Genomic DNA, 24,978 nt, shown 5'->3' on the forward strand with positions numbered 1-24,978 from the left:
CATAGTGTATCTATATTTCATATGCAAATTCTCCAACGAATGATTTGCCTGTTTTGTAAGCTAGACTGCACCTGTAACATGTGGGATTGAGTTAAAAATGACAAGCAGACAAGCACAAAGCACATTATCTTGACAAACCCAGACTCTGAAAATTAGCCTGTGTCTGAATTATTAAAATAACAAGGAATATTTTACTCAGCTATGCAGAAATGTTCCTAATTGTCCACTTTAGCCAACTTCTTTCAGACTTCACAATCGGTCAATTTGCAGTAGGGGCTTGCAAATTCCTGAACTCCCATTAGAGGATAGCTCAACAGCAGTTCAGCCACCTTCATTTATTTTAATAACCTGCCAAGCAGACATGAAAACGGGAAAACGGAAGGTGACAACATGACAGGAACCTGACTTGTCAGAGCTACATTATAATCTAGTTAAACTACTTTCTGCCTTTCATTTCTTTTCTGTTAAGTGGTGAACTAATTGTCAAATTACTAAAAAAAATTTTGGCATTAATATCAATACCAAGGCAAGAAAAGCCCAAATAGATAGCCCCTTTTCTGTTCTCTTCTGGGCCACTGGAAACAAAAGTCCTTGAATGACAGAATGGAATCTGTGGAACTTCACACATTTTGCGCTGTGATGAAGGACTTGCAGTTTTTCAGACAAGCGGTGTGTGAAACTTTAGGATGTTTCCTCATAATTTTTTTTTTAAAAAATAACTTTTTATTCAATTTTTCACAACATAAGATACACACATGCACACAAAAAAGAAAAAAGAAAAAGAAAGAAAGAAAACACACACACACACACACACACACACACACACAAAGACAAGATGACTTCCATCTCATCATTAGAACAAGTATCAGTTACAATACCCAAGTCTTGCCTGTAATTTAATCGTTCTCCCCCCGTTAAATCGTACGAAAGTCAGCTCTAGGGCATTTTAAAAACATTTTTGTTACCACTCAAAAGCCTGATAGAAAACCATTTTATAATATGTTTTTAGGTAAATAAGAAGAGGGCCCCACTCCCTTTTAAATGCTTCAAATTTATTTCTTAATAATGCTGCTAGCTTTGCCATTTCTGCCAACAATAAGTATCCAATCCTCTTTACTCGGGCAATGGATGTCTTTCCATTTGTATGCAAATGTCAATCTTGCTGCTGCTGTCAGATACATAAAGAGGATCCAGTATTTTCTAGGCAATGTGCTATTATCAGTGCCTAATAGTATTGTTTCTGGGCTCTTAGGGAAAGTCATTTTAAACACTTTCTTAAGCTCATTGTATATTAAATCCTGATAGCCTTTAGACTTATTACGTCCACTATAAATGTATATAGGAACCCTCCTCTTTTTTATACTTCCAACATTTGTTTGACATATTCTTGTACATTAAAGCCAACTTCTTAGGAGTTAGATGCCATCTGTACATCATCTTAAGATTATTTTCCTTTAAATTAGAACAGGCAGTATATTTCATTTCTTCTATCCACAGTTCTTCCCATTTCTCCAAGTCTATATTGTAACCAAAATCCTGAGCCCATTTAATCATTGAAGTTTTCACTACTTCTGTTCTTGTATCTTCCAATAATAACAGATCATACATCTTAGAAACTAGTTTGTCTTCCTTGTCACACAACTGTTGTTCAAATTCTGACTTTGATTGATTAAGACCCTTTTTATAATCTTGCTTGAATAAGGCGCTAATCTGGTGATACTGGAACCAAGAAGAAATATTCCAATCCTACAAAAAATCTAGTTTTTAAAGTTCATATTTTGCACCTTGGGGAACAAGCAGTTGTTGATATGTAGGCCATGTCTGTTACATATTTTCTGTTTTCTGACGTTTCCTCAGAATTCAACCAGCCAGCATCACCATACGGGAAATTATTCTTTTGACTAAAGAAATAAGATTAAAATATTTTAATTAATTGCACCTCTTCTATCCAAGCTATCAGAAGTTATCACTAATCTTTGAAAGCCAGTCAACCATGTTTGAACTGCACCTTGGGAGACCTGTGTTTAAATCCCCATTCAGTCATGGAGCTTGCTTGGTGACCTCATTTGCTCAGTTGCTATCTTTCAGCCAATCTACCTTACAAGGTTGCTGGGGTGGGGGAGAGGGAAATAGCATAACCCCATGTATATAGCCCCCTAATAGTATAATGTAAACCAATGACATGGCTTAAATGAAAGTTTGGGGCAGTGTACAAATGTAATAAATAAATAAATAAAATAAAATAAAATAAAGTTACCACTTTAAATGTAGCAAATTATGGACAGTTCAGACATTCACAACTTCCATCAGACAAACTAAATAGGACATCAAAGACCTTGTTGCAGCCACAATAAAATAAATAATCTATTTAACATCTTTTAAATGATTTTAATGATGAAATATGAGTTTGGAAAATAGATCCCTATTTTAGAAAATAGATGCTAAATAACAAAATAATACTATGCATTTTGCCTCACTTCCTCATCTAGAAGAGATGTTTGGGCTCCACCTGAATTTTTCAGGAACTGAGGCCTCCTATGGGCCTATAGTCCAGCTGCCCTATGCCCGGGCCATTTGCTCTATGATCCTTTTTTTTTTTTTGGCCTTACCTTTTGCCTCATTAACTTAGGCCCATTCACATGTTATGTTCAACACTCATACAATGAATGCACAGTGTACCCAGGTACACATCTGCACACAGGTACAGTCATTCACAAGTTATGCTGAATGCAGGTGCAGAATTACACTTCCTGTCTCTACCATGCACTTGAAAGGCCTGTATCCAGATTCACTTTTAAAATGAACACAGGTACAATCATTCACACAAATGTGTATGAACATACAGACATCTGTATCCTGGTACAGCATAATGTCTGAACTGGGCTCTTGTGTCTAAGACCTCATTTTTAGCCTACTTCCCAGTAGGCTTATGAGATCAACCGGCATTCTGTGTGTGTGTCCATGTGTCCCCCACTATCAAGTTTGCAACACCTGTACCAATATAAACCAAATCGGGTACAGTTGTAGGGACACATAGGGACACCTCAGTGGAGTAATTTGTGATGATGCCAACTACCCCGATCCAAGTTGGTGGACGCGTAAACTTTTGAGGCGCAAGTGGGCTAAATTGTGAACCGCCTAACTGATTTGAACCAAATTTGCTACAGCTGTAGGGACACATAGGGATGCTCAAATGGCGTGGTGTGTCCACTCCAATTCAAGATGGTGGCCACGTGAACATCCGAGTCGCAAGCAGGCTAATTTGTGGACTGTCTAGCTGATTTAAACCAAATTGCATACAGTTGCAGTGAATGACACACAGGGACACCTCAACAGCATAGTTTGTGATGATGCCATCCACCCCGATCCAAGATGGTGGACGCGTAAACTTTTGAGGTGCAAGTGGGCTAACTTGTGGATAGTCTAACTGATTTGAACCAAATTTGCTACAGCTGTAGGCACACATAGGGATGCCAAAATGGCATGGTGTGTGATGATGTAATCCACTCCAGTTCAAGATGGTGGCCATGTGAATATCTGAGGCGCAAGCTGGCTAATTTGTGGACTGTCTAACCCATTTGAACCAAATTGGATACAGTTGTAGTGAGTGACACACAGGAACACCTCAATTGCATAGTTTGTGATGATGTCATCCACACTGATTCAAGGTGGCGGATGCATAAACTCTGGAGGCGCAAGTGGGCTAACTGGTGAACTGCTTAACCGATTTGAACCAAATTTGCTACAGCTGTAGGGACACATAGCGATGCCCAAATGGCATGGTGTGTGATGATGTCATCCACTCCAGTTCAAGATGGCGACCACGTGAACATCTGAGGCACAAGCGGGCCAATTTTTGGACTGTCTAACTGATTTAAACCAAATTGTATACAGTTGCAGTGAGTGACACACAGGGACACCTCAACGGCATAGACTGTGACAATGAGGACGCCTGTGCCGCAAATTGTGGTGCATGACTCCTTTGTCCCAGCCTTCTATGAGGGCACGAGACAGATACCCGGCTTCCCCGGCAGCCGTTGGCTGAGGAGCTGCCAGGGGCAGGGCTAGGCTGCCCTGAGCAGCCCGGCCGAGGCGTTCCTTAGCAGTTGCTCTGAGAGCAGCAACCAGAGCAGATTGCTGGGCTGCTCTCAGGGTTGGAGGCCACATAGAGGACGACGAGGGCCTCTCCGTTGTGGCAGAACTTTGTGGCCACCTGACTGTGGCCTACTAGCATATGGGCAGCCGCCGGATTGCTTGGTGCCAGGGCCTCCAAGCGCGGGGGTTGAAGCAGGCCTCCCCCTTTCGCCAGCAACAGCCGGGCATCAGCCCAAGGATTGTGAGGAGCGGTGGCCTCTTGGCGACTCGGGGACTCCCGCCCCCCCCAACATGCTAAGTCCTGGGAAACTGAGCATCAGGAGCTTTTAAGCTCTGAGAATGGAGGGGGGGTCGGCCAGCCAGCAGCTGGCGAGCTCAGTGCAGGGTGGGGTTGTCTCTCAGCCCAGACGGGCAGTGGTTTGGCCTGGGTCCCTTCGGGCCAAAAGAGACTAAGCTATTGGGGACTGTTGACCGCCTCTAAGGGCCCCCCTTTTTCTGCCCCCCCCACTTGGCCAACTCGGTTGGGCCCTCCTTGGGCATGGGCCTGTACTTGGGGGGGAGGGCATTGGCATAAAAAGGCAGAGTTGGGTGCAATGGCTCCCAAGAAGGCTCTAGGGAAGGTGGGGGGTAGGCCCATCAGGCTGAGGAGGCCACGAATTCCCCCCACTCATCTGATGATGAGCCCAATACAGTTTCAATGTGGGCCCTCATGGCACATTTGGATGTGCTCAAAAAAGCCAACAAAGAAGCCCAGCAGGGCACTGGGGGTGCGAACCCATCAGGAGCTCCATCTCGCCTGCGGCACGAGTCCAAGGCGGCCAAAAAAGCCAAATTCATGCAATCTTTTTCTGATCGCCTAGCTAAGCTGGAGGGGGGCGGTCATCCAACCCAATTCAAGAGGGCGGACACGTAAATATTTGAGGCACAAGTGGGCTAACCTGTGAATTGCTTAACTGATCTGAACCAAATTTGCTACAGTTGCAGGGACACATAGGGACACTTCAATGGCATAGAGTGTGATGATACCATCCACCTCGATCCATGATGGTAGATGTGTGAACCTTTGAGGTGCAAGTGCACTAACTTGAGGACTGTCTCACTAATTTGAACCAAATTTGATACAGTTGTAGTGAGCGACATACAGGGACACCTCAGTAGTATAGTTTGTAATAATGTCATTCACCCTGATCCAAGATGGTGGATGCATGAACATTTGAGGTGCAAGAGATCTAACTTGTGAACCTTGATTTGAACTAAATTTAGTCCAGTTGTAGAGAAAGTGCAAGGAAAGTAGGCTGATTAGTTTTTACTAGAACAACTTGTTTTCATATAACATAATATTTTAGATTGATCATATTTTAAAAACTTCTTGCAGTTAGAAAACTAGCACACCAGGGCACAAGTTGACTAGAACCTTTTATTTATGCAGTGCTAGTTTTGGATTTTGTTTTATTTATTTTTTACTTGCTATTTTTTAAAAATGTTGGGCATTCAGAAATGGCACCCCACCCCCGGACACACCTTAAGTATTACAGTTTTCACCACCTCAGGATTTTACCACCTCATTCTGCTACATTTGTATTCCAGGTTTAATCTAGCTGGACATATGATGTGCAAAAACGCTTGGGAAATTGCGAACACGTACATGGAGGGAGGGAGGGAGCAATTTTAGCTGATCTTCCCTGACTGGGAATGCTCCGAGCCTTCCAAAAATATGTCCTCGAGGGCTGCATCTTCACTAGTGATATCCTTCACTAGTGAGGATGTCATTCATTACCTTTTTGTCAGGACTTTGGCCTGGTTTGATTGTTTTCTCTTTTTGCTTACTCCTTGGCTCTTCAAATCAAAGCTTTATTGCTGCGAAGTTAGCTGTATGTATGTGTGTTTGTATATATACATATAAAATTTTGTGATTGTTTGGTGCCTTGGGCATCTTGGATACAAGACAGAAGGGCAAGGTATATATATATATATATATATAGAGAGAGAGAGAGAGAGAGAGAGAGAGAGAGAGAGAGAGAGAGAGAGAGAGAGAAATAATAAATAAAACTATGTTATTTGAGCCAATGAAATACTATACATGGAACAGGAAGAAAGCTTTGCTGCTTAAGTAATATCCCCATTTTGGGGAGGGAGGGAAAAAAAGACAGCTGTGGATATTTCGCTTGTCATTAGCATGCCTGTTTTCTGTTTCAAACATTTAAAAGCTTCTGTTTTAAATTAAGATAAACATGTCCCCAAACAGCTGAGCAGTGCATGCCACAGAACAATTGAGGAAGGATCAAAGTGCCTGACAGATAAAACTGGGCTGGATGTGGTAAAATAAACAGGGCTTAATCCCTTTATAACTTGAGTAAATAAATACAGCTTTAATTCAGATACAGTTTTGCCTCCAGGTTACTCTGTTCTGTTAACACCTATCTGTCAGCAGTAATACCATGTAAATGAGCCACTCTGAGCTTTCCCTCTTGCATCTCGTCTAATCCTCTTCCATTCTTCTAATCATCCTACACACAGAGGCCAGTATCTATTTTCATCTGGCAAGATAAGATCTCCTAAGGAATTAAAGAGGGCTTCCACTTAGCTTGGCAGCAGGCCCAGGCACGGCTGTGATCTAGGGCTTTAGGGATTTCTCATTATGCGCTGGTGCACGCTGGATCGAAGACTTGCATTCCTGGCTACTGGATTTTTAATCCTCCTGCGACCAATGTTAGGAGCTCCACTTATTTGAGATCTTTGATTACTCAGAGCTTGGCCCTTTGATTGAGTGAACTTCTGAAGACAGCGTGTGACTGTTGATTTCAAGTTAGCAGTTTTAAGTAACTACTGGGGGAAAAATAGATAGGAAAAACCCAAGCTTAAGCTTTTCAGTTTCTCTCTTTTTTTCAAATTGACTTTGTAAAGCTTAAGAACATAAGAACAGCCCTGCTGGATCAGACTGAAGGCCTATCTAGTCCAGCATCCTGTTTCACAGAGTAGCCCACCAGATGCCTTTGAGAAGCCCACAGGCAAGAGGTAAGGGCATGCCCTCTTTCTTGCTGTTGCTCCCCTGCAACTGGTATGCCTAAGAACACGTTGCTAACCTCTTAATATATATTGTTGTTCAAAATTGTGTATAGAAAGCAGGCAAGAATACAAGAGTCTATGTGTGGTTTTCATATACTTTCCTATACAGAAATGAAATTCCAGAGAAGGGGGTTAATCACATCAAAGCAGCCCTGAGTAGCCTTCAGGCAGTATCCACTTTATCCACCGCCAAGTTGTTGAACGTGGAGGGGGTGGATGGGAATAGGAATGTACCAACTAGCATCACCCATACATCAATGCACGCCTGGCCACACCTTTGAGCATCTGCATAGTCAGTGCTTGCTTGCTTTTGAAAAGGGAGCAGAAGAGGAAGTGTGAAGGGGAGGAGAGGAGAGGAGAGAGAACAAAATGCTGAGCAAGTGTATACATTTTCCCCTATACCTCCTTTTTTACTCCCTCCTCTTGCTTTTCAAATGCAACAAGTATGGGAGGATGAAGTGGCTCATTATGCATTGCAGGTAGTGGCTGAAGTGGAGGAGAAGGAGGGCAGTGAGTGAGGTGGCAGTGGTGTCTGTGGCCGTGGGTATGGGGTAGAGGCCACAGCCCCCAATCTCCTGATAATCAATTTCCTGAAACAACTGCCTTAAGCTTTCTTATTAAGAGACAACTACTTTGTCCCCTGCCCAACCGCTTTGACAATCATCCAGTAAAAAATGTGCTGGGAACTGCCTCTTTAAGAGGAAACCCCAGAAGGCCTCAGGCTGAAAAGGCCTCAGGCTGAAAAGGCCATGTGAAAGAACTGAGACAACAGTTTCAGATTTGAATAGTGTGAGTAGTTGGACCTGTAGGATCTTCTCATAGACCTGAACAAATAAATAGTTATTAGGAAAAGTATTCTTTCTGTGTACTACTGTTCTCAACTAACCAGTAATATCCAGTCTGGACTTGAGATGTTTTCCAAAATTGTAAATATTGTAACTTATGCAGGCAGACTCCTTCTTTATTAGCCCAAGGTGGTTGGCTGATGGTGGAGGGAGGGGATGTTATTCAGATAGTTACATATCAGTTTTCAGTATTTTGAAGGAGAGAGCCATCAAAGTTTGGAGAAGGTGACATCTCTTCAGCTGTTGCAAGAGGGCACTTGTGTTTGTGTATATGAAGATTAAAGAGACAAAAGCCCACCTTGTCTAGATTTTTTTTAAAAAGGATGATGTACAGTAGATGAGTACAGCATCCAAAGCACACCTAGAAGTCCCACCCCAGCAAAGACACACAAGGTAGCCTGATTGGGAAGCCTCATGCACTCTTCAACCCCAGTCTGTGGCTCACAGAAATGCCCACCATCACAGTTAGGAAATTCCTGTAGTTACAGACCTATCAGAATCCGTTTAATATTGATACTACCTTTTATTATGTTGGTGATTATTATGCCTGTGCAAATTTGGATTAGAAAATTTGGATTTTATCCAAAATTGCCTCAAATTGGTAAAAATTGGTAAAATCTGAATCTGGTTTTTAAAAATTGGATAGGTAAAGTCAAATTTAATTCTAAAATATCAAAATTAATTTCAGAAGTACTTCAGAATTTCAGAATTAGCAACATGGAATAGGATTTCCCCCATAGGGGTGAATGGGGAAATCAAAATAAAATCACCAAAAATTACTAGTTGGTACTAGAGCTGTTTAACTTGCCACACTTGTGGGGAAGAAAATAAGTGTCTTCTGTAGTGAATTTGAAGAGACTTGGTCAATCCTCTGAGTTTTGGTGAATTTTTGAAATTTTTGTAAAATGGCTAAAATGGTAAAATTAAAAAAATTGTAAAGTTCTGGCTCAAAACAAGCCAGAACTTTACAAAAACTTCAGAAATTTAAGATACCCTTGGACCATCATTCCACTAGCATGTGGACTAATCTGACCTTTGCCTTCATGAAAAAGGCCAACAGCATGCCCCTTTTGCCCCACTTTATATTTCTGGAATGAATGGGCATACCGTTATGAAATCTGGCACAAATGAAGTCCACATTGGCAGGATTCAGTGTCCCCTCCCACCCAAGTTATGGGTCAATCTCTTGATTTATGGTGAATTTTGGAACTTTGTCTTTAAAAATGGCTAAAATGGTGAAATCTGGCATTTCAAGCCAGAACTTTATCTTTTTAAAAAATATTATTTTATTTAAAGTATTTATACCCTGACCCACCAGTACACTACTGCTTGGGGCAATTCAAAACATTAATAAAATGGATACAATGCAAAATAAAATATTAATAAACAAGTTAAAAGACCAGGCTAAAACCACATTTAAATTACTTTTTAAAAAGTTTCAAATTAAAAGTTATTACTAAAAAGCTAAACACTGAGAACTATAAAAACTAAATTACCTACCAGATATAAGCAGCAGAAAAAACATTTAAAAGCCTCTTTAAAAAGATGTATGAATAATGGTTTAAAAAAAAACACTGAGGAAGGGAGAGGGGTGATGCTCTTCAGGGAGGGCATTCAAAACCAGAGGGAATACAACCAAAAAGGCTCTGTCTCTAGTGCCTGCCTACTAGATCTCTGTTAGTGGCAGGGCCTGAGATGCTGAATGGACAGCCTTTGGGGGTTCAAATGGAGGAATGTGGTTAGGGATGTGCACAAACCTGCCCCCCAGTATTTCTAACACATTTTTAACATGACCGTACCACTCAAGACAGACTGTAAAGGATTTGGGAGCCCCCAGGGGGTGGGGAGGCCCTGGACCTCGGCCTGGAAGTCCAGGGGTAAGAGTGCCTCTGGTCAAAGGAATGTCCTTTTCCCTTCACTTCATGGTGGGATGATGGTCCTAGGGAGGGCTTTAGATGCAGAACATTTTGTAAAGTTTTGAATTGAAACAAGCCAGTTTTAGCCTCCCCCTCCCTATTTTTAGTCCCGCCCCAAATTTTCCCCAAAATCAGGGGAGTTACCCATAGCCTTGAAAAAAATAACACAGAGTCCTGTCAATGTGGACTTTATGTGTGTCAGATTTCATAACTGTATTCCCATCCATTCAGGAGATATAAAAGGGATTTCAATTTTTTTTAGCCATTTTAAACAAAATTATTGTAAATTCACCAAAAATCAAAGGGATTGACCAAATTCACTACAGGGGTCCCTAACCTCATTACCCACATGTGCGGCCAGTTTCAAGGCTCTATGACCAATCAGTGACTTTTGGTGATCTCCCCCCCCCCCTTTCCATATTGACGACTATGGGGAAAGATCATAGTGGCATGATTTAAGTTGGAATGTGGATATGAATTCTGACTCTGATCCAACATCCAATATAACCAGAGACCATAGAATCCAAATCTGATTTTGTCAAATTTGGATCGGGATGAATCCGAATCCATATTTTCTGTACGCGCACAGCCTTGTGATTACACTGGCTGTTTTCATCTTGAGTAGGGATATTCCTTTTCCTCCCATACATAAATATTATTTTAGAATTTGCTTGATCATTTGGGGGAAAACTACCCTTCCTTCTCATGTGAAGCTGTGTTAGGTCTATCACATAGAAGGCTGCCTTCTCTGACTGACTGTGATCCACCAGACCTGAGGCAGAGGTCCTTCCCATCTCTGAGATCCTATTCAGTGGAGATGGTGCCTCCATTTAACCTGGGACCTTCAGCATGCAAAGCATGTGCTTTACTACTGAGCTACTGCCTCTCTCTGTGGCAGCCTTATGAATGTGAAGAAACTGTAAATAGGTTTATTCTTCATCTGATGATGTACTCAATGATTCCTTGGGGGTGTGAGAAGGAAAAGCACCAGACAGTACAGTTTTCTTTTCATTTTTTTAAAAAAAATCCCAGACTTGGTCTGGGTTCCAACCAATTGGATTCAAGCATGCAAATTACATTAGCTAGTAATGGAAGAAGGGAATTGCTTGAGCTGATGGCAGACTCCTGCCATTACAATGAATGCACTCTTTTGTACATAGCAGGTGTATGAAGCAGATAAATGTGGGAGGGCAGAATGAGGTACTGGTAAAACAAGCTTGCATAATAAATATTGATTTGCATAATAAGTAGCCATCACTGCTTATCCACATCCTAGCCAAGTTATGGTCTAAAAGACAAAGAAAGAGTATTAAATGAGACATGGATTGATTAAGCTACTGTATAACACAACTGGAGGGGAATAAGATGGGCATTTATTTCTTCCTACCAAGAAAATTCATATCAGTACACAGGTACTGGAGTGTGGCTTTTATTTATGATGGGTATCAGAGTACAAAAGGTATGCTACTCAGATTCCTTGGTGATGAGTAGGTAGCACTGAATATCACAAACTGGTGGGATGGATCCTCCAGAAACCAACTTTATAGCAGCAGAATTTGGCCTAGAACTGGAATAAAAAATGAAGATTCTACAAGGGCCAGATTATTTGATATTGCTTTCTGTGCACAGCTCCAAAATTTCCCCTGCAGATCTGAGATAACTCCCCCCCAACTGTCTAGGACAGCATTTTTGTGATATCTGTTTATTTACAAATACACACATTAAGCAAAGGGTATGGACAAAATCCCAGACATTTCAGTCATTTCTCCCCGAAGCAAAAATAATCTACTTGGAACTCTCCAGGGTTCATTCTTTCCTTCATCAGCTGCTAAACAGACTACTTTCTCCACTGCTGATCCCATTCGGACCCCCATGTGTTGTCCCTCTAGCTTCCACATGGGATATGCCTTCACTTCAATGCCACCAAACATGTAAGTATTAAATAGCATGTTTAATGTTGCTCATTAAAGCAACACCTTCTCAACATCAAAGATCATCGAACTCCTCCAGCTACCTCTAGAAACATTAGCCGAACATCACCGCCAAGTGGTGGCTCTGATACCACACACATGCACTCATTACAAAAAGCAACTTATTTTCTTGTCAACTGTGATCCTCTTCTCACTAAATCCTCTCCAAGTTCAGTAAACATGGACAGGAGGTGGAGCAGAATCATGCCAACTGGTGCTGACACTTCTCACCAAGGTACACTCTCTGATGTGGTCACAACCCTGGTGGCTGTGCTCATGGTTTTCATGAGAGAGAATCAAAGTTCCAGCTCCTTTAGTCTAGATATCACCCGTTGCTTGTGGAATCTGAACATGTGGTTGCCAAGAGGAGGCATGGTCAGCAGTCACGTCAGCATCAGGAGTTTACTGAACACAGGGAGGATTTTGTGCAAAAGTAGTCCAAGTATTCATGTTATAACATACAGTAGTTATGCTTTGGGGGCTTATAATGTTGTTGGAAGGAACATGACATTATTAACCATGTAAAACAATACAATTAGTTTTCTAAATCTGGATTCAGACCATACATATAACAGGAAGAACAGATGACCAGGACCTCCTGCCAATGGACTTGATCATCTGCCATCAGGTAATGAAGATCTCTTATTTTTAATAGATCTGCTCACAGCAGGGTGATTGGCAAAATATTCTGCTGCTTATACCAATGCAACTTGGCATTGCATTTGGTGCTAAATTGAGCTACTTGAACTCCTGCCAACTTTAACTATGATCCAAGCTAGGATATATCTAATGGTGCCATGGTGGTCTTCTTTATGGCAGATTTGCATTTCGTGCTAAGAACTGATTCACATGTGCATGCATATCAGGGTTGGCTCCAGGCTTCATAGGGAAACTGCTTTCTGAGGGCTCTCCTCCATCTTGGTGAGTCTCCCCAAGGTTTGTGGCTGGGTTTACATTGGTGGACGTGATGAGAGAGAAGAGGTAATGACAGAGCAGTTCTTTTGACCAAGAGCATCACTCTGCTGCATATACTGCATAAAGGCTGCATAAAGACTGCTGCCACAACTGCATAAACCACAGCATAAAGGCTAAGGGAACAGAGGTTGTCTCAGGGATTGACAGTAGACATTTCTGAGGCTCCTGGACCCTTGACATCTCTACAATGATGCCAGCCTTGATGGTTATTTCTTGATTTCTCTAGCTTGATTACTGCCTGATAAATTATGGTTGGCAGTTGATTGTGTGAAAAGCATGTGTTTTGAGGTGAAGTGAGGAACTGAAACTTCTGTGATGATATAATGCTTGTGATGGTCCATGTACACGCAGACCATTGCTTGATCTTGAACCAGGCCTAAGTCTGATGAAAGTGAATACAGACAGGATTGACCTGGGCTGGAATATACTAGGAGCTTGGTTTTATTATTTATATTAATTTAAAAATGTATAATCTACCTTTTTTTCCAAAAGAAGCTCAAGGCAGATTACAACATTTTTTAAAAAATCAACAGAACAATAATATTTTTTAAAACACCAATTAAAAAGTACTAGACAAAAGGAATACTGGAGGTCGGGGTAGAGGGGGAACAAAAGCGGACATCAAACAAATTCAGAGAAAACTGACCAAAAAATCTCCAGAAAGTGTGTGTGTGTGTGTGTGTGTGTGTGTGTGTGTGTGTGTGTGTGTGTGTGTGTGAAACCACCCATGCCAGGGGGTTCCAGAGGGCAGCAGCAGCCACTGAGAAGGGTTTCTCTCGCATGGCTACCCAGTACACCTCTGAGGGAAGAGGCACACAGAAGAGGGCCTCTTAAGATGTTCTCATGGGTAGACCGATTTCTGCAGGACAAGGCAGTCTTTCAAGAACCTCAGTCCCAAGCCATTTAGAGTTTTCTTCACTTACCTGGTCAACAGAACAGGAGCATCTGCTTGATGCATAGACTCCAGTCCCAGCCACAGATTCAGCCCTCAGCCCCAGCTTAAACTTCCAGCTTCATCAATTGACATCTGGGAACTTGGGAAGGAGAAGATACACTCTAGGTCTGGATTCAGGTAGGGCTACCCATAGCCCTGCCTTGCCTCAACAGGGTGGTGGATAGATTAGATGGCCTTTCACTCCCTTGTGATTTTTCTTATTCAAAGGAATTCATTTCAGCCCAGAGGTGTATCTAGGGGGGAAAGCGCCTAGGGCAAGCACTGAAATTGCGCCCCCTGTCCAAACATCTGACACCCATCTTTCAGATAACGTTACCATAATATCAGCTGAAAAATACAAGTCAAGCTCGTTAATCTTTTAATATTTCAAAAACTATTTAGCAGTGGATGTAGCCAGACCAAAAAATGCTGGAAAACTACAAATTTCTGTATGCTGGGACTCATGAAATACCCAAATACTATGTGGAGGTGTACTTAGAAAACTAAACAGAAATGCCTGTCTAATTCTCTACTATGCGTTGTAGCATCACTATTACATAAGTTTTTAAAATAAATGGAGAATTTGACTTTTCCCAGATACTCTGAAAACATTAAAGGATATGCAGAGTAAATTGTGTCACTGCTTGGAATATATTCTAGTATTTCAGAAAGACAGTTAAAATGAGAGAAAGAGAGCAAGAAACTCCCAGTGGGCCTTAATACTAAGGATTTCACACTGATTCAAAGACAAACTCACCATTAATAGCCATATTATTAAGACATCACATTTAACTCACTTATCACAAGAAGCAAAGTGAGAGCAAATGAATACAATCCTAGCTCATAAGCTTCAGCTCAGTATTCACAAAGCCTGATTCTCTGTACATAGTTCCAAACTAAATATGTGTACAGTGACATAGATATAGATATAGATATAGATATAGATATAGATATATATTTACCTGTAGCCCCTTCAGGGGCTTCCTAAAGGCTGGGGGGGGGGGACCTGCAAAGGTTCCCCCTCTCCACGCTATCCTCTAGGGCAGGGATTCTCAAACTTGGGTCCTCAGTTATTGGACTTCAACTCCCATAATCCCCAGCCTCAGTGGCCTTTGGTTGGGGATTATGGGAGTTGAAGTCCAATAACACCTGAGGACCCAAGTTTGAGAATCACTGCTCCAGGGCCTCACAGGGACCATTTGAGCATGTGTCCTGGCCATTTTTAAAAATATATATATTTTAAAAATGGCTGCTAAAAACAAAATGGCTGCTGCGCATGCTCAAATGGCCTCTGTGAGGCCTGGCCTGGCCTAGGGCCTCACATAGGCCATTTGAGCATGTGCAGTGGCCATTTTGTTTTTGGTGGTCTTTTTTTTTTTTTTTTTAATAATTTTAGAAAATGGCACCCCCCCTTCAAGTGGCCCCCGGGGCACGTGCCCTGCCTGCCCCATGCTAGATACGCCCCTACGTCAGCCCATTTGCCATGTTGAGAAGTCTGTCTGAATAGTTCCGAAAACGCTCCAAAGTTCTGTGTTCTTACTTTATGCTCACAAACACAAACAAGAATGGTCAGTAAAAATGCGTAATGGCATTTTATGGCACACAATATATAGTTTACTTTGTAAAAAGCACAACAACTATACTTTATTCCCCTCTCCAAAATACAGGTGACAGTGACAGGTTATTTATAAAAACACATCGGGAGGCGAGTAATTCACACTTCAAGTCTTTATATTCTTTTAAATGTCATTTTCCCCCCAAAGGCTGTTATCAAAATAATCTAAATCACTTTCTTTATATTAATCAAAGAATTACAACACTTAAATTTGTAGTTGTCACTCACATGGAGGGTGCCTGAAGCACTTTGGAATTGTTTTGTGCAGTCTTTTCAATCATTTTGGTGGGGTTTTTTTTTCTTGAGACATTGTCAGCATGCACAAAAAAATGGGGATAAAAGTGATAAAAAGTAAACATGTTACTCCTTTTGGACTTCTAAAACTTTAGTTATTTCTCATCTCTAATTTACTTTAATTTATTTTAAACAAGGCTAATACACTTTTTACTAATACATAGTACTCCTGAAATACTATATATAAATATCACTGCATATTATATCATATTATATTATATTATATTATATTATATTATATTATATTATATTATATTATATTATATTATATTACACTAAAACAAAATCTCAGTTGCCAAGAACTGGTGGTCACCACATTACATTAAAAACTATAAACCAGGAGCTCCTCTTGAATTTGAAATGTGACCAACTGCTGTGTTGTTAAATAAACAATATGTGAACTTGAGATGATAACTTTTGCATTAATACCCCCTGCCACACCTCTAGTGTTCTCTCTATTTTTTCCCCATCTGTGTGCGGAATGAGTTTTTTCCTGGGTGGCAGTATCAAGGCAGTGTGCACGCACATGCATTCAGAATGGGGCCTTCCTGATTCAACCTGAGTGGGATCTAAAATGAACTGAGCAGACATCAGGAAATGTGTGAGCATACACACATGCACATGCCCTAGAGAGAACAGTGCACATCTCCCATCCTCTCTTGCATTGTACATGCTGCGCAATGCATGGGAGTTTCCTGCTGCTGACCCTCATTCCTATTAGTAGCCCTCCTAGAGTTTGTACTTGCAGGAGGGATGCGCACACTGAATCTTTGAGGTTGCAAGCAATCCTAAATATAGTCACCTGGAATTAAATTCAAAGTAAATAAATGAGATTTACTTTTGAGTAAACTGGGTTGAGCCCAGGACATGGGACAGCGTTAAACATGAGCAGCATCGTGGTGAGTGGCAGAGCAGGGAGCCGGAGGAGGAAGTCCTCTGGCATCCCTCCAGCATCCAGGAGCGTGGTGCATTGAGGGGTCCTCCCTCAGCTGGGCGGTCTAGCTGCCCGGCTCGCTGTATGCTCAGTCTGTGTCCATACAGCCCAGGCATACACATGGCCCTGGCACTGGGATTAAGGGCATGCTAGGTAGTGACTGGGATCGGGAGCATCCTGGTGCTCCACATGAGCAGCCTAACCCAGGCTGGGTGGCCCTAGCCTGGGTTAGGCTGCTTGGGAAAATAGCTTCATTGAGTTATTTAAGGCCCATTAATAGAAAGGACACCGAGTACTGTATTTACCTGAATCCAAGACTAGGTTTTTGCCAGGTTTTTCGATATTTGAAATCAGAAGGTCATCATAAATTCAGAGTCCTATTCCTTTCAAGTTAATGCAGATATGACCTGTATTTAAACCTCTGCTTCTTACGGGGGTCATCTTAAATTCAGAGTCATCTTCGATTTGGGTAAATACAGCACATTGAACCTCCTTATCGGCTGTCCTTTGCTCTTGACCTCCTGGATTTAAACTACATTATGCTCTAATCCTAAACACACTTTTAAATCAGTGAATAATCACACAGCTCTGGGCCTCTAATCTCTCTGCCAGCTGCTGTGTGCTGCCATTTCGATCTATTCTGAGGACAAGGTGGGCCTATGTTTATTATTGCATGATTCTCTGATGTCATGGTCCTTTAGACATCAATTGACTCAGCTGTTCTGATGTCACAAAGGCTGCTTGAGTCCTTAGGGAGAATAAGGAAACCTTAGGACCAGAATCTCAAGGTCAAGGAGTTTTCTGTGTACCAGTACATCCCTTTTTCTATTGCCATAGGCCTTCAAGTGACATATTAAGGGTACAGATTGCCTCGGCCATGTCAGAGCATTCCATTGGACAGGAAGAAAAAACATCTAGCTCCTCAAATCTGAATGCATTTAGAATGCTATGTCTTATTTAGTTAAAACATTTTAATCCCACCACTTCTGCGATATAAAATAGCATTCATTCATTCAATTTGTATATCACTCAACTGGCCAATCCCCTTGGGGCAGGGGCGTAGCAAGGTTGGAGTGGGCCCAGAGACAAGATTTTAAAATGGCCCCCCCCCCAAGATCCTCATGGCTCTTTAAATGTTCAGCTCTCATGGTGGCGGTGGGGGGGGGGGGAGCAGCACGCTTTATACATGGTGGGAAGGGCGACGGTCTCCCTCCCCTTTTACCCTGCTGGAGGCTGCTTAAGGCGTCACAGGGGAATGCCTCCTCCCCCTCTAAACCTTCCTTAGCAGATGCTCCTCAGATTCTCCAGCTACCTGCAGGAAAGGAGATCCCATAAACTTCACTATCCAGGGCGGTGTGGGGGCAGTTCTCGGTGTTTCAGAGAAAGGAGAGCAAGAGGAAATGTCTCAAGCTTTTTCTCCCTCTCTGAAGATGACTTGATGGGAGCTGAGAGTAATGAAGGCACTGGGGAAAATATTCTACAGAGAGGTTGAAAAAGCTGCAGTGTAAATAAAGAGAGCAGCAAACAAACTGAATAATTGGATGGGAACAAAACAAGCCACGAGGAGGAGAGAGCAAAGAGTTTTTGCTGGTCAGTAAACTTGCAAGCAGCTGCTGGGATAAGGTCATTGTTGTAAAAATAAACTAATTTGAAGCATTTTAAACTAATCCAAGTCAGTCTGAGGGGCAGAGGGGCACAAAGATGGGGTGGTGGAAAGCAAGGGAGAGAAATGACTTTAAACATCCCCCACCTTCCTCCCCAACCCCCGTTTCAGCCTCCTATTGCAAACACACCAACATGAGCACGCAGAAAGTTTTAAGCACAACCCCCACCCACATCGTCTTCAGACTGCTCACCTCCTCTTTGCCTCCTCCCTCCCTCTCCCTCTCCACCCTCCCTCCCTCTCCACCAGGTGGGAGTAGTGGCTGCCTGGATAAACTGGGCAGGGCGGGCACAGCAAACACAGCTTGATCCCTGCACACAGCAGGGACCAGAGCCGGACGAAAAGCATTGCTTCGGGGCGGGCTTCCCCTTCCCCCACCACCAGCCCCGTTAATGCTACCGCCTGTGGCGGCCCTCCCCGCACACCTACTCAGTGGCAGTGGCGGAGGAGCTAACCTAATGAGGATGGCAGAGGCTCCATGTCTTCTCTCTGTGTTGTGTTGTCTCTCTCTTTCTGAGTCTGTCTCTCAGTCCCTCCGTCCCTAAGGAACAGCACAGTCAGAGTGGCCTTTGGGGATGGACGGTCACGATGGGATAGGCAGGAGGCGGGCTGTGCTTCACACACTGGCTGGCTGGCGTGCTTTGAGTGTGATGGTCTCTCTCACTCCCACCGCTGGCATATTCAAAAGCAAAGATCATGTGCCTTTCTGCCTCTCACGTGCAGTGCCCACCCAGCCAATGAGGACGGGGAAGGTCAGCAGGAGGAGGAGCCACAGGTGTGGTAATGAAGCAAAAGAGGGTGTGGGGAAAGGAGGAGGGAGGGAGGAAGGAAGAGAGAATATGGTGTGTGGTCCCCGCGGCGAGGATTTTTTGGGAAAAAAAAAATAATCCCCCCCCCCGGAAGAACTAATGAATGAACCCCGGGCAGGGGAGTCATGTGACTTGTCTCTGGAAGGCCTCTCAAGGCAGCAGGGCCCCGAGACAACTGCCTCCCCTTGCCCGATTATAATTACGCCCCTGCCTTGGGGGTGGGGGCATAGAACAAAACATACAACAAAAGAAAAGGACCACTTTTATGCAGTTACTGCTTCAAGTGGTCTATATTCTTACATTAATCACAGAAGTTGCATTCTCACATTCATAAGGATCTTGGTTAAAACATTAAGCAGGATCAGTTAGCCCTGCAGAGCTGATTGTGAGAATGCAGACTTTCCATGCAAATTGGTCCTGGTCAAACTGGTCCAGTTAACCAGCATTTAATTCTGTCTTTATTATCTATTCTGATTAATAGCCACAAGAAATTGGAGTGGGCGGGGGCAGGGAAAGGAAGGTTCCCCCCCCCTTTCCTTTGCCACTCAGCCTCCTGTTATGTACCCTCTCTCATACATCATTACACATACATTTACAAGTGCACACTAGGGGTGTGCATTCTGGAATTTTCTTCTTTCGATTTGTATCTGAATTAAAAAAACCCCGTTTTGTTTTGTACCCAAATTTTCTGAATCCAAATCAGCCCTGTTTTGTTTTGTAGCTGAATTTTCCAAATCCAAATCTGAATCGATTTAGATTTTTTAAAAGGGTACCAGGGCAAAAAGAGTGTGTGGTGCTGGTAGAGTCCAATGGGTGGAAGCTACCACCCAAATTTCAAAGGAATTAGGCAATGGGCTGATTTTTTGTGAATTTTTAAAGTTTACACATCTTTAAGAATGTTCCCATAGGGAATAATGGGGATTCCAGCAAATGTATCGCTTCAAATCAAGGGGAAAGGGATGACCCAGAACGGAGTGTGGTGGGTGGTAGTGCCCAAAGGGGGCAAGGAAACTTCCAGAATTATCTCAAAAGAATTAGGAACATAGGAAACTGCCATATACTGAGTCAGACAATTGGTCTATCTAGCTCAGTATTGTCTTCACAGACCAGCAGCAGCTTCTCCAAGGTTGTAGGCAGGAATCTCTCTCAGCCCTATCTTGGAGAAGCCAGGGAGGGAACTTGAAACCTTCTGCTCTTCCCAGAGCGGCTTCATCCCCTGAGGGAAATATCTCGCAGTGCTCACACATCAAGTCTCCCATTCATAGGCAACCAGGGCAGATCCTGCTTAGCTATGGAGACAAGTCATGCTCAACCACAAGACCAGTTCTCCTCTCCATTGGGCAAAGGGCTGATCTTTTGTGAACTGTTGAAGTTTATGTGTCTTTTAAGATTTCCCCCATAAGGAATAATGGAGGTTTCAGCAGCCCCATAATTCCACTTGGGGGGCACTGGGGTTTCCCAGAGTGAGGGGTTGTGTAGTGCACATAGGGTGCCAACCACCTCCATACTCACAAGCCCTTGGGGTACTGGGTTTTGTGTTTCTGAGGTGTTCATGTAGATTCACTGGTAGTATATGAGATTTTCAGTGGAAAACAAGAATCCACTTTCATATGCTACCAGAGAATCTACACTTAGAACACCACAGAAACAGCAGAACCCAGCATCCCATGGGTTAGCAACCCTTCCCCTGGCCAATGTGGGGTCAGTAAAGAGCGGCAAGAAGCAAAAGAGCCAATGCGGAACAAGGAGGGAATTGTCAGCAGGTCAGCCCATGATTTAGGTCACCGATCAGAAGGCTGGAAGGCTGGGAAATTCAAAGAGATGTCAAACACAAAATGGAGACTGACTCAGAGATCACAACAAAATGGAGGTCCGAAACAACAAAACGTTTTGTAGCTGAAACAGGGACGTTTTGTTTGGTATACAAAACTTTTGGATTTTGGGTACAAAACGTTTTGGGTACAAAACGTTTTGTATCCGAAACGTTTCGCACATCCCTAGTGCACACACACATTCTTATTATACCCCTCCTTCTTCATTATGCCCCCCCCACTCATATATGCATGCATATGTGCTCTCTCACACATGAATTCATAAGCACACTTGTGCGCACACACACAGACACAAAATCCCCATTCTAGTCGTATTTATTTATTTAAACTTGCCATGGTTCCCTGTGTTGAGTGCATGACCATCAAGCCAGTTTAAATGTGTAGGGTAGATATGACCTGAGAACCGGCTATGAGAGGAGCTTCTTCTTTCTCAGTCCACAGTGCAGCAGATCTACGGAAATTGGCCCACTTTGCCTGACTAGCCTGCCTTGTGTGCCAGCTATGGTGAAACAGATCTGATATTTGGATGAACAGTTTTTGATTGAGCTGCTTCATTAGCCCTGTTCACACTTTATGTTCAACACATGTATCATCTTTGTACAGTTATTCACACATCATGTTCATTGCACATATACAGCAGTACACTTCTGATCACACCCTGCATTTGAGTTGTCCTGTACTCAGGTTCACTTTTAAAATGAATGCATAAACAGGCAGTCACACAAAACCAGGTTCATGTGTACAGATACCAGTTGCATGGACAATGTCATGTCTGCCGAGTTCACACAAAAAAACTTGGTTGCAAAAGTATCACTGTGGTAAGGAATGATTGCTCATTAGTAATTCTTTAATTCGTAACCATCCAGGCTTTATATATATAAAAACAAGGCAACAATGAAATCTCTGCATAACCTTAATCAACCTGAATTCTGCCTATTGTGCTGTTTGTTAAGGAAAGCCTAAGGCACAAACCAAAAAGCAATAATATTGATCCTTGCATGTTGTTCCTTCTCAGAGCCAAGGTTAGAAAAGGAACAAACAGATTCTACAAAGTCTCTTTTGTGAATAAGGAATGATACCTGATTCTGTTCCTTCCCTTTTACAATTTTTACATTAACTGTGACATTGCAAAACTGAAGCTGGATTCGTCCTCTTAACCTGGGTTCAGGCCTTATTCTCATTTCTCTATAGGGATGTGATTTCACTATTATCTTACTATCCCAGACACTGGGATATAAAATTGGGGCCTGGAAGATCTGGGGCTATTTCTTGAAGCATTGTGGTGCTGAGCTCATTACTTGAGTCAAGATTTGGTACATACTTTATTAGCAAGAAATTCTGGTTGCCCAAGAGACTCCAGAACCAAAGCAGAGGTTCAAAATCTCTTCTTGTCTGAGGTCAAAGGAGAATAAGATGTCCTGATAGCCTGCAGGTCTGTTATCTGGGAGCTTCTGCACACCCTTGTCCTCATGTAAATTTTGACACAAAAATAAAGAGAGCCAGCATGGTGTAGTGGTTAGAGTGCTGGACTAGGACCGGGGAGACCTGAGTTCAAATCCCCATTTAGCCACGATACTAGCTGGGTGATTCTGAGCCAGTCACTTCTCTCTCAGCCTAACCTACTTCACAGGGGTTGTTGTGAGGAGAAACCTAAGTATGTAATATACCGCTCTGGGCTCCTTGGAGGAAAAGCAGGATATAAAATGAAATAAATAAACTCATGAAAATTTGGCTCCGCTCTGGACACACAAGGCATACAACTATGGTTTTCATACTCTACATTCAAGGAATCCCTTCTACATAAATTTGACTGCTAAGGAATCCCTGTGCATTGGACACCATTATGGGGCACATCCTAGAATGATAGTCAGTTTATGTATTTATGTGGAATACTGGCCAGGCTTGTTGGATTTATCATTATCCCACATGAACTGAGTGTGCACCCAACATTTGGGTGGTGGAGCCCTCTTTCAGGGAAACGTGTTTGTTATTACTGACCCTCTCAGCGATGAACTTCTGTGGACTCAGTGCTGGGCTTTAGGCAGCCAGAGGGCGAGGAGCCAGTTAACTTTGTCTTGCAGCTAGACACAGTGGAAACTGCTATGTATTGCCCATATGAAGTAGTAGGAACCCTTTGTAGACCATTCAGGTCAAGGAATCCAATTGGCTGCTTGGGTAGGTGGAGTTGCCCTGGAACCTGTAGCACCTTCCACTAGATAGAGCAATAGCACGGAGGCCCAAGGGCTTCCAGTTCCAGCTTCAGTGGAGGAAGTCCAGGGTTCTCTGGCACACAGTTCAAAAATTACTGGAATAGGAGGAGGAGATGTGACATGCATCCCACTCAGAATTGTAGTTACACCAGTGTGCTCTGCTTACTGCCCCTTCACAGCTATACATGTCATAGGATTGGGATGGAAGTAGACTTTTTCTCTTCCTGGCTTAAAATGTGTGCCAGTTGAGTGAAATCCAGAAAGTATAATAACTGAAAGCTAATATGCAAAATGCCCCCCAGGTGGCATTCGTAAACTTAACATGGCTGGAAAAATCCAAGTTTGCCTTTTAGAATTTTTTTTTTTCAAAGCAGAGAGACTTACTTTGATTGTAACTAAACTACCCATAAATCTATGCACATGTGTATTGATCTTGGCTGCCTCTTAAAAATGACTCTGTCCCAATAAGTTGGCATATTTCATAAACAAAAAAAGAGCAAATTATCGATCTATCACACACTCTAAAAGTCCTGTGAAAAATCTAGGTTGCTTTTAAGTTCATTCCATACCTAAGGGAATGAGAAACCCTGAAATGAAAAATAGATATTTTTAAAAGGGGCAGAAATAACACAAGATATATAGCTGTCTCTGCCAATATTTAATCTTCCATTGTAACTCTGATTTGGTGTATTGTATCTCTTGTTATATCCACTGGTAGGCTACTTAAAACAGTAATATAACTCCCTCTGACATGAATCAGTAATTAATTTAGTTATATGCCAAAAGATAATTAGTTCTTTGTGTGAAATGCTGCTATAGCTTGCAAATTGAAATTGTTGTCTTGCACACTTGGTTTAGTATGAGCCCAGGCTTAAAGTTTCAATATTCTGATAGTGGTTTTAGATCTATCAGGAATGGAATCAGCTGAAGTGTGACTAGGATTGTTACCCTTTCATGATTCTTATGTTGTGTCCATAGTTTGGAGGTTTGGTCCATAAGTTTAAAATAACCCCTATTTTGGATAGATTGGATAGATTGTCTATGTTTTTGTCATTATAAGTTATTCTTATGAGGTCCAAAATAGACATTACATGGAATATGTACAGTAGCTGCTAATGAAAACAGCAACTCCACATCTTCATTCCCATGCCTCCCAAGTAACATCAAGTAAGAGAAAGCATGTGACTGGGATGTCATTGCATTCAGGGCTAGTTCAAATGATACTTTTAAATGCACATTTAGTATATCTGTGGTTTTTTATATCTATTTGAAAACAAATCCAGATGAACAGACTCATGTGGGTACAGTGAAGGATCGTACCTTGGGCTCTGTTGTGTTTACAGTTTAAAAAACAGCAACCACCAGCAACAACTCTACTTAGCAATCTGGACAACCATCTAATCACATGATAGTGACTATCACGCGTTGAAAATTATAAGGTCTTTCTCATGACCAAATTGGCTGGGGTGGGCTAGGGGGGATGTGGGAGCCCACCTGGAGCAGCACAGTGCATTGGGATATCTCCCTGCTGCCAGGCCACTCCTTCCCCCGCCCTCTATGGCCAATATGGCTGCCGGCTGTCTGGGAGGAGTCCAGCTGCTGACATCTTCCTACCTCACTTTTATCCCTGGAGTGCCAGAATGAGGAGCAATCCTGGTGCTACACACAACCAGCCCTATCTGCAGTAGGCTTGTTTTGCCCTTGTGGGGCTGGTTGTATGAATGACCTCTATATCTAGTATTTAAATCCTGGGTACAGAATGTATGTTTTCCCATTTGGATGATGATTTGTACACATGCAGAGGAATCTAATTGTGTGTT

The 24,978-nt window shown here is 42.5% G+C and overlaps 1 long non-coding RNA gene across 3 annotated transcripts; it reads right to left on the bottom strand.

Annotated features, from left to right (window-relative positions):
- Nucleotides 1-200: 200 nt before the first annotated feature.
- Nucleotides 201-18,501, bottom strand: LOC128325214 (uncharacterized). Of its 3 annotated transcripts, XR_008307309.1 has the most exons (4): nt 15,645-18,501; nt 13,791-13,901; nt 1,785-1,901; nt 201-348 (listed from the first exon to the last, which is right to left on the bottom strand). It is a non-coding gene; the product is annotated as an uncharacterized LOC128325214 (long non-coding RNA). The 3 variants fall into 3 exon arrangements; XR_008307308.1 differs by lacking the exon at nt 201-348 and having other exon boundaries at nt 389-1,901; XR_008307310.1 differs by lacking the exons at nt 201-348; nt 1,785-1,901 and adding an exon at nt 11,362-11,489.
- Between the last annotated feature and the right edge of the window lie 6,477 nt (nt 18,502-24,978).

Source organism: Hemicordylus capensis, chromosome 4 (assembly GCF_027244095.1).
Source record: "Hemicordylus capensis ecotype Gifberg chromosome 4, rHemCap1.1.pri, whole genome shotgun sequence".
In the NCBI taxonomy this organism is placed as follows: domain Eukaryota; kingdom Metazoa; phylum Chordata; class Lepidosauria; order Squamata; family Cordylidae; genus Hemicordylus; species Hemicordylus capensis.